General features: G+C 39.7%; 1 protein-coding gene across 3 annotated transcripts in view; it reads left to right on the forward strand.

The window, feature by feature from the left end:
* Positions 1-18,807, forward strand: part of LOC129724342 (uncharacterized) — a 99,317-nt gene that overhangs the window by 18,477 nt on the left and 62,033 nt on the right. The window contains exon 2 of one of the 3 annotated variants that reach the window (XM_055679116.1): positions 3,653-3,685. The exons of 1 other annotated variant lie outside the window; for it this stretch is intronic. The gene's annotated coding sequence lies outside the window, so the exon portion shown is untranslated. Of the gene's footprint in view, positions 1-3,652; positions 3,686-4,233; positions 4,408-18,807 lie in introns of those variants that run through there. One more of the 3 variants, XM_055679133.1, reaches the window with a different exon arrangement.

Below are 18,807 nucleotides of genomic sequence, written 5' to 3' on the forward strand. Positions count from 1 at the left end.
AGTCCCATTTTTTGCAATTTGAAAAGTAGCATTGGTATGTCTATGCGATCAAATGCCTTACTGAAATCTGTGTAAAGAGCTTCTACATGGTTTCCATTATCCATTGCATTCAATGAATAATTTATAAATTCAAGTAAATTGGACGATGTTGAACGGCCCTTGAAGAAGCCATGTTGCTTCTCAGTTATTCAGTTTTTAATTTGGGAAAATAGTTTTTCATTTACAATTGCTTCGAATAGTTTAGGAATGCAAGAAATGAGGGCTATTCCACGATAATTACGTATGTCGGATTTCCGGCCTGTTTTGAAAATAGCCACTAGAAACGAGCTTTTCCATTTTGATGGAAAGCAGCCATATTCCAATGACATGTTGAAGAGCCAGAACAATGGAGCTGTAAGTTCCGTTGCAAGATTTTTCATAAATACTGGCGGAATTCCGTCAGGTCCAGGACCTTTTGAGGCATCTAAGCTATTCAACGCCTGAAAAATATCCTGCACATAAATTTGGTTTACACCAATATCCCTCGAGAAGTTTGGATAAAATGCAAATTTATCGTGGTCGCGATCCTCTTCAGAAAATTGTTGTATAGACTTCATGGAAAAATTTCGCAACAGATAGCAAATCCTTTCCGAGTTATCCCCGACATTTTCGTCAAGATGCATTATAGAGGGAAAATTGGCAGATTTTAGTTTAGTTTTCACGTAACGATAGTTGATAGTTCTTCAATGAATGAAATGTAAACTTTCTGAAAGAATTCCGCAAAAAGATTACCAAATTCGGATGAGTTTTCGTCTACATTTGGATCAAAATCTCATTGTTTTCAAACTTGGTGCATTATTTTCGAAAAAAATACTTGCAAAAACATGCGAAACTTTATACTAAACTTTTCTTCTGTAACATTCTCCGTCTCTAAAAAATTAAACAAATTCCAAGGTATTATTTTTTGGTTGAAAAATTATAAAGTTTCCGTAAAGTAAAAATGTTCCGAAAAGAAGTTTGCTTAAGCTACCAATATCACCAGTAGCTTCATGGAACGTAGAAAAGATAGCGTGAAAATCATCAGTACGGTTGGTTACTGTAATTCCAACCAAAGCGATTCAATCCCGGATGACGTCGAAAATCTGTGGATCAGTGAGCTCAATATCCGCAAAGTAAATTTGACCTTTGCTGATTGACTTCCGATTGCCGTTTATACCAACCTACACCCATCGACAACAATCAACCGAGAGGGGCCGGAAATCGACTGTATCTGACAAGTGGTTTGAGGAGGAAATATCAACAGAGCGGGAACGGAATAAATTAGTCCCATTTCTTCGCTCCCTACGATTTAATCGATATCTTGGCTGGATATCATCATCCAGCCCCGGTTGTGTCACATAACATGGCGGAAACGGTTTGAATGTTGTTGTTTTTTCTTTCTTGTACATTTTCCAACGTCACTCACTATGCAGCACTTAGTACCGACAATCAGTGTTTCCGTTGTGGTTACTTGTTTAGTTTTTTCTGCAGGTTTTGTTTCAACCCAAGTCAGTCAGTCAAGTGCGAACCACGTCCCTGACCGCGGGCTCGGCTTATGGACACCACAAGTGTTATCGGAAGCAACACTGTTACCCAGTTACCAGTTGTGTGCCGCTCTGATACACACATTTTTCTTGGACTTCAGATGGTCTTCTAGATGGGACTAGAAAAAAACTTTAAAACCAAACTGAGACAGTCAACATTCGTAAATCACTATTAAATTCCTTACACCAGAAGGTTTCGATGGTACTTTTGCATACACACAACTGGTAGTCCCTTAAAAAACTAGACCAGCAAAGCCCTCCCGCTTTGTCGTGACAACCAGCCAAGGTTTTGTGCAGTGCTGCTGAAACTTTTACAAGGCGCCTCCGGCTCTGCAAGTATAAACACTGCAACCCTGCAGCTGCACAATTCCCGATCGAACTTGGTCTGAATCCGTGGAAAAAAAACTTTTCCAACACGACTCGAAACAGCTGTGCACTAGAACAGAATCCGGCTTTACACAGTGAGACCAACCAACCAATGGAACCAGTCACGGTATTCTCACGGTTTAAACCATTTTCTAGCCAAGCAAAGCAGATTGGGGCTCACTATTAAATGGATTATCCAACTGCGTTACGGGGAATAAGGGCTGCAGGCTCGGATCGGATTTTGTTGTGTATATAGTTCGCTAACGACATCTGCGGTTTCGATAATTGCATTTACATTTGATCGAAGTTTTTAAGCCTTGGTGGGAATACTGTTCTACCACTAGCTGGCCAGTTTGGTGCAGAAATAACACAAAAGTTTATAATGCGGGCTGGGCCCTGACAGCATGCCAATCATAAACTTGCCAGGGTAATTTGCGGAAGTTTTACTGTAGGGACTGAAAATAAGTTGATTTTGATTATTATATTCTAGGAAAAAGCTCCCAGTTCAAAGTGCTAATGAAAGGTTAGCACTAAATTAAAAATAGATTTTAAAAAATTCGATCAGACCTATGCACCAGACTCTCCGGGTTCTTCTCGATCCGATGTAGTTAACACAAAAACGAGATATTGTTTAAGACAATGTATAATATTAATCGTCTAAGAAAAAGCCAAATTACATCATCGTAAAGCGACCCCAAACGCTGCTGACAGTTGACGGATGACGAAGCCTCGGTGCTTCGCTGACGGAGCTACAAGCTTGCTTTCAAGTTTTATTTATTAGGTGTAAATAGTACGAGGGCTGAGCAACCTTCTTCAATCTACGAAAAAAACAAAAGCCACTGTGGTGGGTGGAAAACGCTTCCTCCTGCCTGGCTGTCAACGCAAATAGGATTATTTCGCTCTTGATGAATGATGAGGGTACTGCGAGTGTACTGGAAATAGCCATCACAAAAGAGCAGCAAACTCGAATTCTTTACCCGTCAGCTTAGTCTTCCCGGTAGCGGTGGTGGTGTGGTGGTCAATGCGGGACAGCTGTGCGGGCAAGTGTAAAACGTTCGGCGAATTAAATGCGCTTCAATAATTCTCCGACCGATCACGGGACTAATGCATTGTAATGTCGATTTGTCTATGGTGCCTTCCAAGGTTAATGGTTTATTTGTGGTTCGTTTTTTTTACACAGTGCCTTTTCAAATAAATTACTGCACTAACCCTGGAAGTTTCAACGCATCAAATATCATATTTTTGTGTATTTTCGTACTCCAATAACTTGAAGCAAGTCGTCACGTTTTCTTCAAGGAGACGCTAGAATGAATGAATGACATAACCGGGGAATTGTAATCAACAAACGTGGTTTCATTGCCCAAGCAGAGAAAAAAACATTTTATAATGATTATAATGAGTATAACATCGAAACAAAACCAGAACGTGCTTGCAAAAACAACAACAAAAAACTACAATTCTGTTATCCTCACTCCCCGGGTTCAAACAAACTAAAAACTCGGTCTTGTAGAACGAACGGCGTGAAAATGTTCTCCATCGCGTAGGAAAATGGGCTTTCATCTCACGGTTCAACTTGAGTTCAAAAGCAGATTTTTCAACCCTTCTCGCGTTAGCGAACCAAACCATATGGGGCTGGAACATCAATCGTAAATCCGTTTCTTTCAGTTTTTTTTCCAGTGGTGAAGTGCTCAAAAAATTTTTTTCTTCTCGTTTTTTCTTCACAGAACCCGCTTTGCGTTGACATCCATCCAATTGCCGTAAGTATCATTTAGCAGGGGAACATTAAACATATCCGGTGGCGCTCGAGCGTAACCCAAGTCGAGCCGAACAGAGTGGCATCAAAGCTGGGTGCGGTTTAGTTTTTGTAGCTTTGATTAAAACCCTACACCAGAAGCTTGGCGATCGAATCCACCCACTGGGGCGGCTGCTAGTTTGCCTCTTGCTTCTGCAGCTCAAGTAATCTCACGACTTTTTCCTTCAAGCGTCAGTTGAGCGCCCATGTGTGGCAAATGACAATGATGGTTTATTCTCTATAAAGAAAACAAATGACTTAAGAGCTTTGAACTTCTCGTTGTTAGGGGGTTACTCGAGTGCATCCACATTAGCTTATCTCTATAGTGTACTTTTTTGTACGTCACATTAATGTAATGAAACTTGTATTCATCGCGATTCGATCATTTTAAAATGGAAACTGGTTTCGAGTGCAGTTGTTGCTTGCCCTCGTAGGCGTTATGATCTCCGTGAAGACGCTCCAAAACTGTGTCATTCTTTCGACTCTTAAACTATACAAAACTTGTGTACGTACAACAACAGTGACAGCCTAAAATCAAATCCATCAAATAGCCGTTCATCCAAAAGCCCCCGTGAACGGAAGCAAAAATAAACGGATTGCTGTGGGTGTATAGGTACCTCAATTATCCCCCTTATTCGCATCACCGTGTTTGACTCTTTACCGAGTGCGTCATCATCGGATGAATAGGTAAATATTTGCACATCTTTTTACCCACTCGGACATAGGGTGCTCACACTATAGCCTGGCAGCGTAGGTGGCACTTACTTTCGAAACACTTTTTGAGCCGTCACTTGCTACTTCAACCACATAGTCGTGCACATGGGGATAGTTTTGGGAGGAGGAGAAAAGTAATAACGGTGCTTACAGGTGAAATTTGTTTTCCCACATTGTTTTTTGTGACAAAAATATGTACAAACTTGAAAATCAACCTGTACAAACAGATAAAAACTGCAATTTGGATTAGTAGTGCGTGAACAATCTGAAGTTTGAAACTTAAAACAAATATCAAAGTAATGAACATGTTGAAAACGATTTCCAAAAATAGTTCCGACGTTAACCCAGTCAGGAGTAGAAAATTTAAAGTTCGAATAATCTCAGAAAGATGAGAAAAACATTAAGAAAGCCTGAGAATGATATTGAGTTAGGAATTACAAATAAAACATTTAAAGATGCAAACCTACGAAAACAATGTTGACGTAGAACTACTTTAGGCTTTTTGTTACGTTATTTGCATTGCAAACTCCTCCTTTGAAACAAACTTTTAAACTTTTAGAAGCTAAGATTACGATAAACTATTTTGTATCAATACCTTTAGCTTGAGCTATTTTGAGCACATTTCGTAGTTGTTCCTTCGGAATCTATCTGAGCTAGTGAAGTTGCACAAGGAACCACGTATATGGCTACTCGGGAATAGTTTGCCATCTTCCGTGTACAACAGTTCAGTAGCTGCCGCTTTGTATGGATCGCTAACGGCGCCGGCCACATCCTTACGATCGTTAGGGTAAGGAAGGAAGTGTGACAGTCGTTGTTGTTGGAGACCGAGTTTACCTCTGCATCTCCACGACTGCGATGGAAAGGAAGGGTTGTGTCACCGTGGTAAGTGGCAGAAACAAACAATGTTACGCGCGAAGTTAACACATTACAAAGACGAACGATGAGTATTTCTCCATCCGTAAACCATTCGTCGCCCGAAACATTTAAGTATTTGAATAGGTTTTTGTTACCATTCCCGAATTCCTTTGAAAAAGCAAATGCACTTCGGCAGACGCGGTTCATCGAAAGGTATCCATTGCTTAGTCTTTATATTTATCTCGATATTTTTCGACGAAACCTACTCCGATCCCAAGCAACATTTGTAACATCTATTTGAAAACGGAATTAAATGAAAAGTCACACAGTGATCTTATTTTAGTTACTATGAAATAAATTAGGTCACATAAAGAAAGAAAACGTAACATATCTGTCGTGAATTGACTTTTTATCTCACCAAGATACATAAATGTTACACAGTGGGTAGTGTAACTTCTTTACCGCACAGTAACTTCGATCAATCATTATTTATTACAATTTTGTTTACATACAACTGATATGTGGAGATTGCAGAAATCTTATTACATTGTCACTAGTCGACAACTGGTGTGCAATATACATATTTTGAAAGGTTACATCGCAGATTTGATTTGCTTAGCTGAGCAAAAACATGGACAGCTATACTTATCCGGAGCAGCTCGTAATTTTTTATCAAACTGATCGTGTTGTTGGATGGTCGTTAACATTTTTTTTTCTCCACCCAGTTTGCCTGCACCACCGCATGCTCATAGTTGGTAGGGTTTTTTAGTTATCAGTATCTGCAGTTGCGTTGTGCAGACAAAACGACATCGCTGCTTTGTTTTCAAACTCTTCACGATAAAAACATTACATCGGAAAACTAGAACAAGACGGACCATTGCTCATTTCTATGTGCGACTATTGATATTTTAATGCCAGTTGTGTTATGATGATTTTGAACTTTTACATATTCAAGAAATGATTGGAATCAATGCCTCTCATCAGCGCAGCTAACTTATGTAGTATTCGCCGTGTCTAATTCAAGATATTGCGGCTTTAGGACTTTCAAAAGTTATAATTTTTGAAATTATCAGAATGATTTTTTTTTTAATTCTCGCTTATTTTCCGCCACTGTTGTGGCCAATCACCGACGCCCAGGGAGGAGACTTCACACCCAGGACCCTAACTCACGACCTGTTTATTAACGGACCGGCGCCAACGGCTTTACTTTCTCAGGCGATGGAAGGCGTGATCCCAGAGATTTTTCGCCTCAGAAAATCTCCCGGCGTCGGCTAGGATTGCATCTAGACCAGTTGGGTTGGTTGTGAGTGGATCACGCCACCTCACAACCATCGACACCTATGTCGGCGGTGGGATTCGAACCCAGGCGTCGAGCGTGGTTGGCGGAGACGTTACCAACCACACCAGGCCCCCGCTATCAGAATGATTTAATTGTTATTATTTTATGGAAAGTATTAGTACATGTCGAAAATTATTAATAAATAGATAAAAAATATGACCGTCTCGTCCGTGGTTTCCCAATGCGAACCGCTTCGTTACATTATAACTAGATTCATGGGCAGAATAAGTTACTTCTTGACAAGATTTGTCAAGCTATTGTTACATGATAATACACTGGCAACATTTGAAATGCCGTTGTTTCAGTGAAACAAATTTGGACGATAAACAAGTGACACATAAACATGCCGAAGTTTAATAGTAGTTACGGCTGATAATTGTGACCGAATTATGATTTCCGAATACAACGTCAGATTTATTCTACTACCGACTGAAAGTTTTTGTACACTTTATCTCAAAATGCCATATTAATTTTTTATTTGGGAGACCATTGCAAATATTTGGTAAAAATTTGATCCTTTTGCAACAAAAATCTTAACAGGAAAGATCTAAAAGTAACATTAAAATTTTTTTTAAACAAAAAGATTTCCGTAACAATTTACATGGTAACCGCTTAAACACGAAAATCCGCGTGAAAAAAAAAACAAGTTAATTTAAAAATGCGCGCTGATTCAAAATTCCGCGCAAAAATACACGTTAATCCGAGAATCCACTAAAAAATCATTAATTCGAAAAGCCGCGTGGAAAAACCGCACTGATTCGAAAATTCGCTATTGTTGAAAATGCGCGAAAGAAAAACATCTGAAAAAACCTGAGTGTTTTCTCTCATTATGCTTCATTTAAACTGACTCGTTTCAACTAGCGCTACTCTCAGATCACTTGTTTTGTCTTTAAAAAATATGTGTGTTTGGTTCCAACAAAGATATAGCCACTCTTTTGACCGGCAATGTAAATTCGAGTGAGATGATAGAAATGGCGATTGTTTTGAGTAAATAAACAAATTATTTCTGCTTCATATAAAAATATCCTGCAACAATGTTACCCAGACACAGACTGTTAACAATAAGAGAGGGATAAACTGTTAATTTTTGCTGATAATTAAACTACTTTTAGATATATGATTTGTTCCGGCATTGGAAAATATTTTTAACGAGTATCCAGAATGATGAATAAAAGTAATAAAGTTGTTAAATGCCCCAACATTTTTGGGGCGCGTGCTTTTTATGTGAGCAAAATCGTCAGTTTCACCATGGATTAAAATCCATGCATGTCAAATTCATGTATAAGCACAGAAAACCACTCACATTAATATGACATGAACAAAGCAAAGCCTTGGTGCTACATTCCGTATCGGAACTCGACCTTCTGTTTATTATACACAGACTTCGCAGCCAACTCTTAAGTGTACAGGACAATTGCGAGGCTAGCGCTACGATCCTACTGACACTAACAGTCTCTCCTGAGCCGGGACTCGAGCCTACGACGACTGGCTGGTTAGGCCAGCATCGTACCTCGAGACCAGCTGGGAGACTTATTTATGACATGAACATGCTGGTTATATTTTCAAATATGTCGCTTGGCATTTTGAGGCATCTGTACTGAGTAAAAGCTAGACAAATTGTCTGAGAAGTTTCTTAAATCGAAACTAAAATTTGACCGAAAAAAGTTTCATGATATGCACAATGTAACATGAAACAAGTTTTTTATTTGTTTCACTGCCATCGATATGTTACAAATCATGTTACCTAATGGTTAAACAGAAACATCATTAGTAACAACTGGATAGTTGCATATAAACTTCAATTTTGCGCTTTTCAGGTTACATAGTAGTAATGAAGTTTGTTGCAGAGATCGCACATGATTTTTTTAATTTGTCACATAATGCTTACTGACACTCATATGTAATAAAAAATGTTGCTTGGGATTTGCGACACGTTCATAAAAGCAACGCGCGTGCAATCTCCCACTAAAAAGCTAGGTCAAGATCGAGGTCATCTTTGTATTTCCACGACTGCGGCGGAAAGGAAGTTTTGTGTTAACTTAGCTCTCTGCTAAGTGATGGAATCGAACGATGTTGCGCGCGGAGCTACTCATTACGAAGACGAACATTGAGTATTTGTCATATCAAATACCGCGAACCTATGCGATCGACGCGGGTGAAAATCATCCACCACTCGAAGCATCTAAGTACATTCAATTGATTACACAGTGCAACAAAAATTGACTTTTTTCTGCCTTGGCTTCTATATATAATTTTTTTGTGTATTTTTATGCAAAACTAAATCTTCCCGAGTTTGAACATATTTCAACTTAAGGGGCAACAATGGCACCATTTTGAATTTTTGAGAAACCGGTAATTTTTGTGGTTTTTGCGACGCCATTTTGTTTTGAAGCCAAATATCAAAATTCTAAGAGTTTGTCCCCATATTAGCATCTTTTTACCCATCTTTTGAAAAAAAAAAATCAGATCTGAAATTGGACAAAAACTGAGTTAAAAACGGTGATTCTACGAAACCGGGTTTGGCATAGTTTTAGTATATTTCACAAAGCAAAATAATATCGATTATTTCTAAGCATTAATGGTAGTTTGCTAATATATTAAAGTGATAGTTAAATTATATCTTATTTTGAGTAAAAAAGTCTCAGAAATCGAATGGTAGGTGTCTGATCTACGTAAAATGTCAGCAGATAAACCTATTTTAGTAATGTAGGGGAATTGGGTCAAAACCGACATTTTGCTGACAAAATCACCGTTTTAAGCTCAGTTTTTGTCCGATTTAAGATCTGTTTTTTTTTTTCAAAAGATGGGCAAAAGGATGCTAATATGTGGACAAACTCTTAGAATTTTGATATTTGGTCTGAAAACAAAATGGCGTCGAAAAAACCTCAAAAATTTCCAGTTTCTCAAAAATTTAAAATGGCGCCATTGTTGCCCCTTAAGTTGAAATATGTTCAAACTCAGGGAAATTTATTTTCGCATCAATCTTCATCAAAAAATCATACATAGGAGCCAAGGCAAAAAAATTGTTGCACTGTGTTATCTATTACCAATCCTGAATACCTTTGAGAAAGCAAACACAGAAGCGGTTTTTTGAAAGGCATACATCGCGTTATCATTAGATTAATCACGATATTTATCGACCGAACGAAACCTACTCCTTTGAGAAAGCCTCCTATCTCCTACCATTGAGAAAGCAAACGCAGAAGCGGTTTTTTGAAAGGCATACATCGCGTAATCATTAGATTAATCACGATATTTATCGACCGAACGAAACCTACTCCGATTTGTGACTTGCCATTTTTCAGAGCAAACGACTGGAAACGGCTTCAATTTTACGGTCACCGTGAGACATGAATAAATATCTCGTTACACTTCGCAAAGTCACTACATTCGAACCGCTTGAGATAAACAAAACTCACCCGGGCCGAAGACACGTTTACACCAGAGCATTAAGCACGACCGCTGTATTCCGACTCGATTAACTAACTTGTATCAATACCTTCATGTCAAAAACTATTATCGAACAGTGCAAAAATTGATTTCTCGAAATGATGTGGTAGCACTGAAAATATTCAAAATGGCATCAGGGGTCGATTTCCGTCCTCTGGATATATTTCCGATTCGGTAATGGATGATATTTCACTTCGTTTTCAGCTATGAGTTCAAAATAAGGCTCAACATTGTTCAGAAGTGCAATAATTAAAATCATGATAGTACAACTATCCGCATGGCTTATATTCCAATCGATAGCCACGAAAACGAAGATAATCCGTTATAGAATAAAATATGATTGACATGCAGATAAAAATCCAACAGAAGCCAGAAAAAAATCTAAATAAGCTAATGTGATATTAAATAATTTATTCCTTTGCATTTCTCATTTAGTTAGATCTTCATTTAAGTTTCTAATTTGCAGTGTGGTCCAATACGATTATTATTAAATTTGAATTTGGGATTAATTCATGCATAACAGAATGACCGGTTTTTGGGACACGAGGCATCGGACATAAGACTTGTATTTCTGGTGATAGGTTAGGGAATACATTCGACTGTGATTATTCAATTTAATAATATAGAGCAAGAAATTTTGGTCCTCTCACTCTCTTCCAACTCTAATTTTTCAATGACTGGTAACTGAATTTCGACAATATAGTAGAATAAAATAATAGGTGACTGATTTGACTATTTTAGTCTGTTTTACGTTATCTAAAAGACACAATCTTGGATTCCAAAATAACACCTGGAGTCGATTTGCGGATTCTGGACCTCACTCTGATTCCAAGAATATCCATACTAGGTGATATTTCGTTGTTTTATGCAGATTTCCAGAAGTTGCAACCATGGATTTCAAAACAGCGTCTGATGTTTTTTTTTATGGCCCTAGTTTCGGGAAATACCCCATTAGGTGGTATCTAATCTGTTTTCAAGAAACCGGAAGTCACCATATTGCACTAAAAAATGGCGTCTAAATTTGATTTTCGGTCGAATATGGAAATATGGAAAATATCCATATTAGGTGGTATTAAACCATTTTAGCCAGTTTTTTTCTAAACCGGACGTCACTTTCAGTACATTTTCAATGGCATCTAAGGTCAATTTCGGGGTCATATCGGTTATAAAATTACCAGTTCTGATTGGTCGAAATTTGCGTTCAAAATAAGCTACAATGTTAGCTATTGTCACAAAATCAAAATTTTCCGCATTTCGATGGATGCATAGCAAATTATTCAATCGATTGCTACGAAATCGATGTGACACTCTCGATGTTTTTGGTGTTTCAATCTGCACCCCTAAATATTGCCCCAAGACGTAACTCTACGTCAAAAATTCAAAATAAAAAATTTAAATATTTACTTAGGAAAAAATGACTAGAATTAAAAAACGTACAACAAGTAAAAGTGGAACGGTCAGAAGGATACTCTAGTATATAAACGTAAACGCAAACGGTTAAATTTTGACGTACGACTACGTTTACACTGGGGTACATTGTGTAACCTAAATTGAAAATGAATCTTTAGGAGGAGACATTCTCAAAGGCCTATAAATTTCATAAAACTGTACAGAATGAAAGATTCGATGTGTCGTTGGATAGCTATATTGTAAAGATTGTCAATGATATCTTAGTTGCGGGAAAGTCTCGAATCGAATATTTTCATAGACTTTCCATACGATTAGCGCTTTTCTTCAACGCCGATATCAAAAAGGTAAAGAACGCGATTTCAAGCGTAACTTTTATACCTATTTACTAACAAGGCCGAACCACCATTAGGTTTATGGATTATAACAGCAAATTGGCATATGGTTCCAATTGTCAGTTGGCGTTTCCCCGGCAACCCGTACAGGCATTTAAGGTTCTTAAAGCAGTTTGTTTGCTATCCATCGTACTGCAGAGTTATTTCGAGTTTACCCGTACAGAACCGAAAACCGAGACTCACTCGTCAGTACCATCCTGTACACAATCACAACAAAAAATATGAAGCGCATTCGGTTGTGGGAATTGTGTCAGTTGACGTCTATCAAGAGACTCGTACAGGTATGTTAGGTTTTTGTGATCCTCTCTGCCGTACCATTCTGTACATAGCAGGGTTCGCAATGCACTCTGGTACAGACAGGCTTTATCCATTCTCTTGATTTTTGCTCACATTTCCTTCTCTACCTGTCAAACGTCTTGGAGAACTAAACTTTCTCTCCGACAGAGTGAGTAACTATTCATATTTAGTCGTAGAATATTTCAGTCACAGAGTTCATTTTTACTCACAATCATCGTGCGCTTTTCTCTCTTAGTTTAATAGGAAGCAGTTTTTGTTAGCTTCTCAGTTACAAAAAGAAAAGTTGCCCAAAGAACGAAGCATGTAGGTTCATATTGATGCCACATCCTAACAGATTACGAATGTGATATTATAGGAAGATTAAGAATTCACCAAGGGTACACCTGACCTGGAACGACTCCAATCCCCCGAAGTCGTTACTTAATGCGTGTAAAGCTTTGAAGCAGCACTACCGGAAGAAGGGGAACTCATCGAAGCCCCTCTATAGGACTGCTGGAGTTATGTAAAAGCAGTCATTAACAGCGCAGCGGAAGGTGCCATAGGGTTCGTCGAGAGGAATCGACGTAACGGCTGATTCGACGAGGAGCGTCAGACGATTCTAGACGAGAAGAATGCAGCGCGGGCATTAATGCTGCAGAAAGGGAACCGTCAAAACGTGATGCGATATAAACTGAAGCGAAGACAGCAGACCCATTTGTTCCGGGACAAAAAGCAACGCCTGGAAGACATGGAGTGTGAGGAAATAGAGCAGCTGTATCGTTCGCAAGAAACACGTAAATTCTACAAGAAACTGAACGCATCCCGCGCCGGGGATGAAGGAATCTTGACGGATGAACGCGAGGTGATCGACAGGAGGAAGCAGCACTCCAATGAACACCTGAATGGCGCAGAGGCAGAGGACCAAGACGGCTGGAGGAACGACTTCGTCAGCACAGCAGATGAGGGAGACATTCCGACCCCTACGATAGGTGAAGTTAAGGATGCCATTAAGCAGCTCAAGAGCAACAAATCAGTTGGAAAAGATGGCATCGCAGCAGAGCTTATCAAACTGGGCTCGGCTAGGTTGGCTTCCTGTCTGCACCAGGTGATAGTCAGGATCTGGGATACAGAACAGCTACCGAATAAGTGGAAGGAGGGAGTAATCTGCCCAATATACAAGGGGCGATAAGTTGGAATGTGAGAACTATAGAGCGATCACGATTCTCAACGCAATCTACAAAGTGCTCTCTCAGATCGTCTTTCACCGTCTCTCGCCGCTAGCAGGGATGTTTGTTAGAAGTTATCAAGCCGGTTTTGTGGGTGGGCGATCGACAACGGACCAAATCTTCACGCTGCGACAGATCCTCCAAATGTGTCGCGAATAACAAGTCCCCACGCACCACCTATTCATCGATTTCAAGGCCGCCTACGATACTATCGACCGTGTAGAGCTATGGAAAATCATGGACGGAAATGGTTTCCCTGCGAAACTAACAAAACAGATCAAGGCCAAGATGGATGATGTACAGTGCTGTGTGTAGATTTCGGGTGCGTTTTCGAGCCTGTTTGAAACACGCAAGGGACTTCGACAAGGCGACGGTCTTTCCTGCCTCCTGTTCAACATTACGCTTAAAGGTGTGATAAAACGTGCGGATTTTAACATGCGGGGCACGATCTTCTATAAATCCAGTCAGCTCATCTGCTTCGCTGACGACGTGGACTTTGTCGCAAGGACGTTCCAGGCGGTTGCTGAATAGTACACCAAACTAAAACGTGAAGCAGAAAAGGTTGGATTGAAAGTGAATACGTCAAAGACTGAGTATCTGCTAGCAGAAGGAACCGAGCGCGATAGGGCTTGTAAGACCAGTAGTCCTCTATGGGCACGAGACATAGACAATGCTCGAGGAGGACTTGCAAGCACTGGCCGAACGACGTGTGCTTATGACTATCTTCGGCGGAGTATGTGTGGATGATATATGGAGGCGAAGGATGAACCATGAGCTGGCGCAACTCTACGGCGAACCCAGTATCCAGAAAATCGCGAAAGCTGGAAGGGTACAACGGGCGGAATATGTTGTAAGAATGCCGGACAGCAATCCCGAAAAAATGGTGTTCGTCTTGAATCCGGCCGGTTAGGTGGTTGGATCAAGTTGAGCAAGATCTTGGAAGTGTGGGACTCTCAAGAAACTGGAGACAAGCTGCTATGGACTGAAGATGTTGGCGTAACATTGTAACGCAGGTGAAATCCTGAGGGATATTTTACCAGGAAAGCAAGCAAGTACATATTCTGCGGAACGTTCGATTTTACATTTTTTTTATCGCACCCCAGGGTGATGAGAACAGTGACGTAATTCTCCGATATAATGCACTTTGAATGTAAGCTCACAGTTGTTAAGAAAGCAGAAATTTGTTTTCTCTGCAAGATCAAGATGAGCAAAACGAAACCTGCAATTAAGTAGACACTTGCCCAACAATTACTTTTTTAATTCGAATCTCTACGAAGTGACGGCGCTAATATGAATATATCATACTTAATTTTTTTTTATTCAACAAAGATAAGAAACTACAGAAACCAAACACCAAAATTAGTATGAAATATAAAAACAAAATGAAAGATGACACTGGAATGACACAAAACAAAAACAAATAAACATACTAAAAAAGTAGAATATTTTATATATAACTGCGAAACTCCGTAATTATTATTGGTTTTCATTTGTTTCTAAGATGTATTGGAGTGTCGAATGACAAAACACTATATTTGAAACCGGAATGATGCCCACTTTGCGGTTTCTGAAACAAGCATTTTAGGAATTAACTCAAGTCGTCAGTTTTGAATCCAAGATGGTGATTTCCGACTTCTGAAAAGCAGTCTAAAATAGACGAATACCATCCAGTATGTGTATTTCCGGGATCGCGATAATATTCAAAAGCAGAAATCTGATCCCAGACGCTATTTTGAATCCCAAGATGGCGTCTGCCAGTTTCTGAAAAACAGTAACAGTCCCGCAATATTTTTGTCACATAATATCGACGAACGAGCAACTTATTATGAATGTGTTTCCAAATATCTTTCAGAATCATGCAAATCATGATTGAATACAATGACTGGTCTCTCATTGAAACCTCGTTCATTTTACCAATACCGCACCACAGTAACAATTTCCTGAAAAGGACAGCTATATCTCGGATCAATTTTGTTCTAAGAAGTATTGTTATTTTGTCCAGAGGAAGGAGTCTTTCCAAAATCTTGTTCCTTCTGCCAATATCATACTTGCGGTTACTGAGCTCCATTACTTTGCACTTAGATCCGTCCATGTAAAAACTCGGTTCTTCAATACAACGAAAATAACAAGTTAGAGGCTAATGATGCAAATTTGTCAGAGCAAAACGTTAAATAAATGTTTAGAATATTACAGTCAGAACAGCTTGTCTAATCAGTTTTTAATTAAAAAAAATGTATAATGCAAAAGACCATGTCAAAATTGCGCAGATTTGTCTGAACTGAAGATAAGATGACACTCGGGGAACAATTTGGCAGCGGTTAAGAAATGTTATATTAATTGCTGTGTGGCGGACAATCGATACAAAATAAACATAATGCTGAAATACGAGTTGAATAAACATTGTATAAATTTATTTTCCCCGCGTCCAATCAACAATTACACAAATCAAATGCCAGTAGAGCAAAATTTGTTTCTTGGGAAGTAGTGGAAAACCTCTCCTACCTGAATAGAAATCCTGCCCACGGCTGTGACTCCAATCACTGGTGAAAAGTAATCTGTTCCTTTGCAACTCTTTCAATTAGTGCCCACTGATGCCGTTTCGTGACGCAGATCTAGATTTTATTTTCATTTTTTCCACATCTTCACAATCGGTGCGGGTGGCTTTTCTTTCCAACTTCGATCCATGGATCCATCTCATCCGTGTGTTTGCTTCGTACGGTTGTCAGTCGAAATGCTCGACGAAGCATAAAAACATTACTGTTTTCGACTCCGTGCGTGCCGCGCTCGTGATCTTTCCATTGTTGTATGAGGCGGCCATGGCTGCCGGTTTTGAGTTATTTGCGCTCGTTTTAACGCTTGATCTACTCACCTGACTTTGACCTAAGCTGGTAACAATGATCTTCGCTCGTATCGAGTGACTAATTCGAGCCAGTGAGGTGAAACAAATGAGCACCTGAGAGTCCAATCCTTTGCGATTGTTATTTGCGTCAGAGGAAAAACTTAACCACTCTTGTTGGTAAATTATGCGAGCAATGTGATCCCTGGGGAGCTTTCAATATTTATTCACAACTCGTTCCGTTCCGTTCGGAACAGAGTTTAATGGCCATCGATAACTTTCCAAGTTTCCCGGTCCCGGAAGATAACATATTTTCGGGTTGAATCTTTTTAATGAGCAAACTTTTAAGAGCACACAGTTCATCTTCTGCTTGGTTCCTTGCAATACCACAAGAACCATCGAACTCACGTGAGCCCTCGGGGTGGCAGCGTGCTAAGCGTCGTTGTGACACACTCGAGAACGAGAGAGCAAAAAAAAAAGTTTTATGACCGTTCTGCGTAGTTCAGTTTTGTCGCCGGTAACAATCCATCCATCCGATACGGTCAATCTAGAAAGCGTAAATAATGTCCCCGAAGCTATTGAGGCGGAAAATGTTGAAATTTATGGAAATTGTTTTTCATCCCGTCGCCATCATTACAACACTGCTGCTGCTGATGTTGTTCACGTGCGGCTGCCCATCGAGATAATAATGGAAGTTTGATTTGATTTAGCGACTTTTCGGGGCTAGGTGCCTTCCCGTTGAAAGTCATTTCGATACTTGTTTCGAGGGCTAAACGTATGGCCCCCTGAGGGTGTTAATTTATTGAGGTTGGTTCCTCTTCCTTGAAATGAATAATAAAACTGATAATATTTATGTGCATAACGAAATTTTGTCAATCGTTAACGTAAAATATATCGACCCTGAGAATCATAATACAAAGATCTTTAACGAAAACTTCAATTTATGCTATTGCCTAACACACAACAATAGATCATTTAGCTTCATAACGCTGGTTCTTCAAGCAAAAATCAACACTAATGAGTGACTTAGTAAACCTTTGAGTTTTTTCTGCAACTAAAAACAATCACATTTCTCTGCTCGTCGCCTTTCACTGCCTCTTGATAATATCTTCGAATTTCGGACACGGTACCCATTATTTCTTCGAACCGCAGCACAATAAAGCTCACACGCAAGCACCCTCGGTGATGACAACCAGGGGGAAAAACAAAAGGCGGCACGTGGAAAAAAATATTTGACCAACGAGGGGGCCATCGACCCGCCGCCGCCGTCGTCGTCGTTGTCTTCGTTGATTGGCTAGCATTCGGGCGGAAAAATGATGGAAGAAGAAAAAAAACATATCTACTCATGATTAGCAATATGCGCGGGAATTAAGCCATAATAATTGGCCATTCATTCGCATCGCTTTCGGTCGCCACTAAGTAGCCATTTCGGGGTATGTTCACTCGCATGTTCACGTATCATTTCAGTTTTCAATAGTTTGATTGGCATCTTTCATCGGATGCTGTTGAGTAACGAGCGAGTGATACGGTGTGATTTCAAGGGAGGTATCACTTGAGTCGAAACCGGTGAATCGATTCGATAGAAAGGCCCCCCAGCGGGAAAGTTCAACCTCGGCTACTTCGCTGGTCAGACTAATCAGTTGACGGTCGAAACAGTTGCCCCAAATTCCGAGATATGTCTATTATCTATTGGGACCACCGGCCGGCATGGCAAGCAGTCTTTTGTCACCCTCCGGTGCGGAACTTCAGGGCGTTTGACGCAAATCTTTCGTCACATTATGAAGCGCTTTTCCGCGCAGATAACCGATAACAACATCCACTGTGAGTCGACTCCAGGTTGAAGCTTTGTGTGGTCTGCTTACTGGGCCAGCGGCTGTGATGAAATCTTCCACCGATTACATACATCGATGTGATTCAGCTGAAAAAAAAAATAAGAGGGAAAAGAGGGTTTTGAGGACAGCGTTTCCTATCTTACGTAAAAACGATAAGCGATTCAAATGTGCTTCAGTCTGCCATATTTTGCTCAGTCAGCAAAATCTGAACAGTTCTTTTAACTCGTGATTATCCACTAGAAAAGATATATGATATTCATAGCCGTGCGCACAAGAGGGTTTTGAAGGTCGAAATCGTTTCCAGAGGACGAGCCAAATGTTAGTAATATTTTGAATGCTGTTAGTGTCATAGCAAAGCAAAGCCTTGGTGCTACATTCCGATTCGGAACTAAACTTCTGTTTTATTTATACATATACTATGCAGCTTAGTGTTTAGTGTACAGGACAATTTCGGGGCTAGCGATACGATCCTACTGACACTAATCCGAGCCGAGACTCGAACCTACGACGACTTGCTTGTTAGGCCAGCGTAGTATTTCGAGACCGTGTGGAAGGCTATTAGTGTCATAGAATGCTTTAATAGTGAGATTGGGTAAGCGACTGTGACTGAATAATGAACAAATAGGAAGGACTGTTTTAATTGAAGGTAATATATAAAAAAAAAATAAATAAATTATATCATAAAAATGGATTTAAAAAAAATTACATCCAACGGCTAACACTTAGAATCTAAAATAAACTTTCAAGATGCTAAAAA

The sequence above is a fragment of the Wyeomyia smithii genome, chromosome 1 (genome assembly GCF_029784165.1).
Source record: "Wyeomyia smithii strain HCP4-BCI-WySm-NY-G18 chromosome 1, ASM2978416v1, whole genome shotgun sequence".
In the NCBI taxonomy this organism is placed as follows: Eukaryota; Metazoa; Arthropoda; class Insecta; order Diptera; family Culicidae; genus Wyeomyia; species Wyeomyia smithii.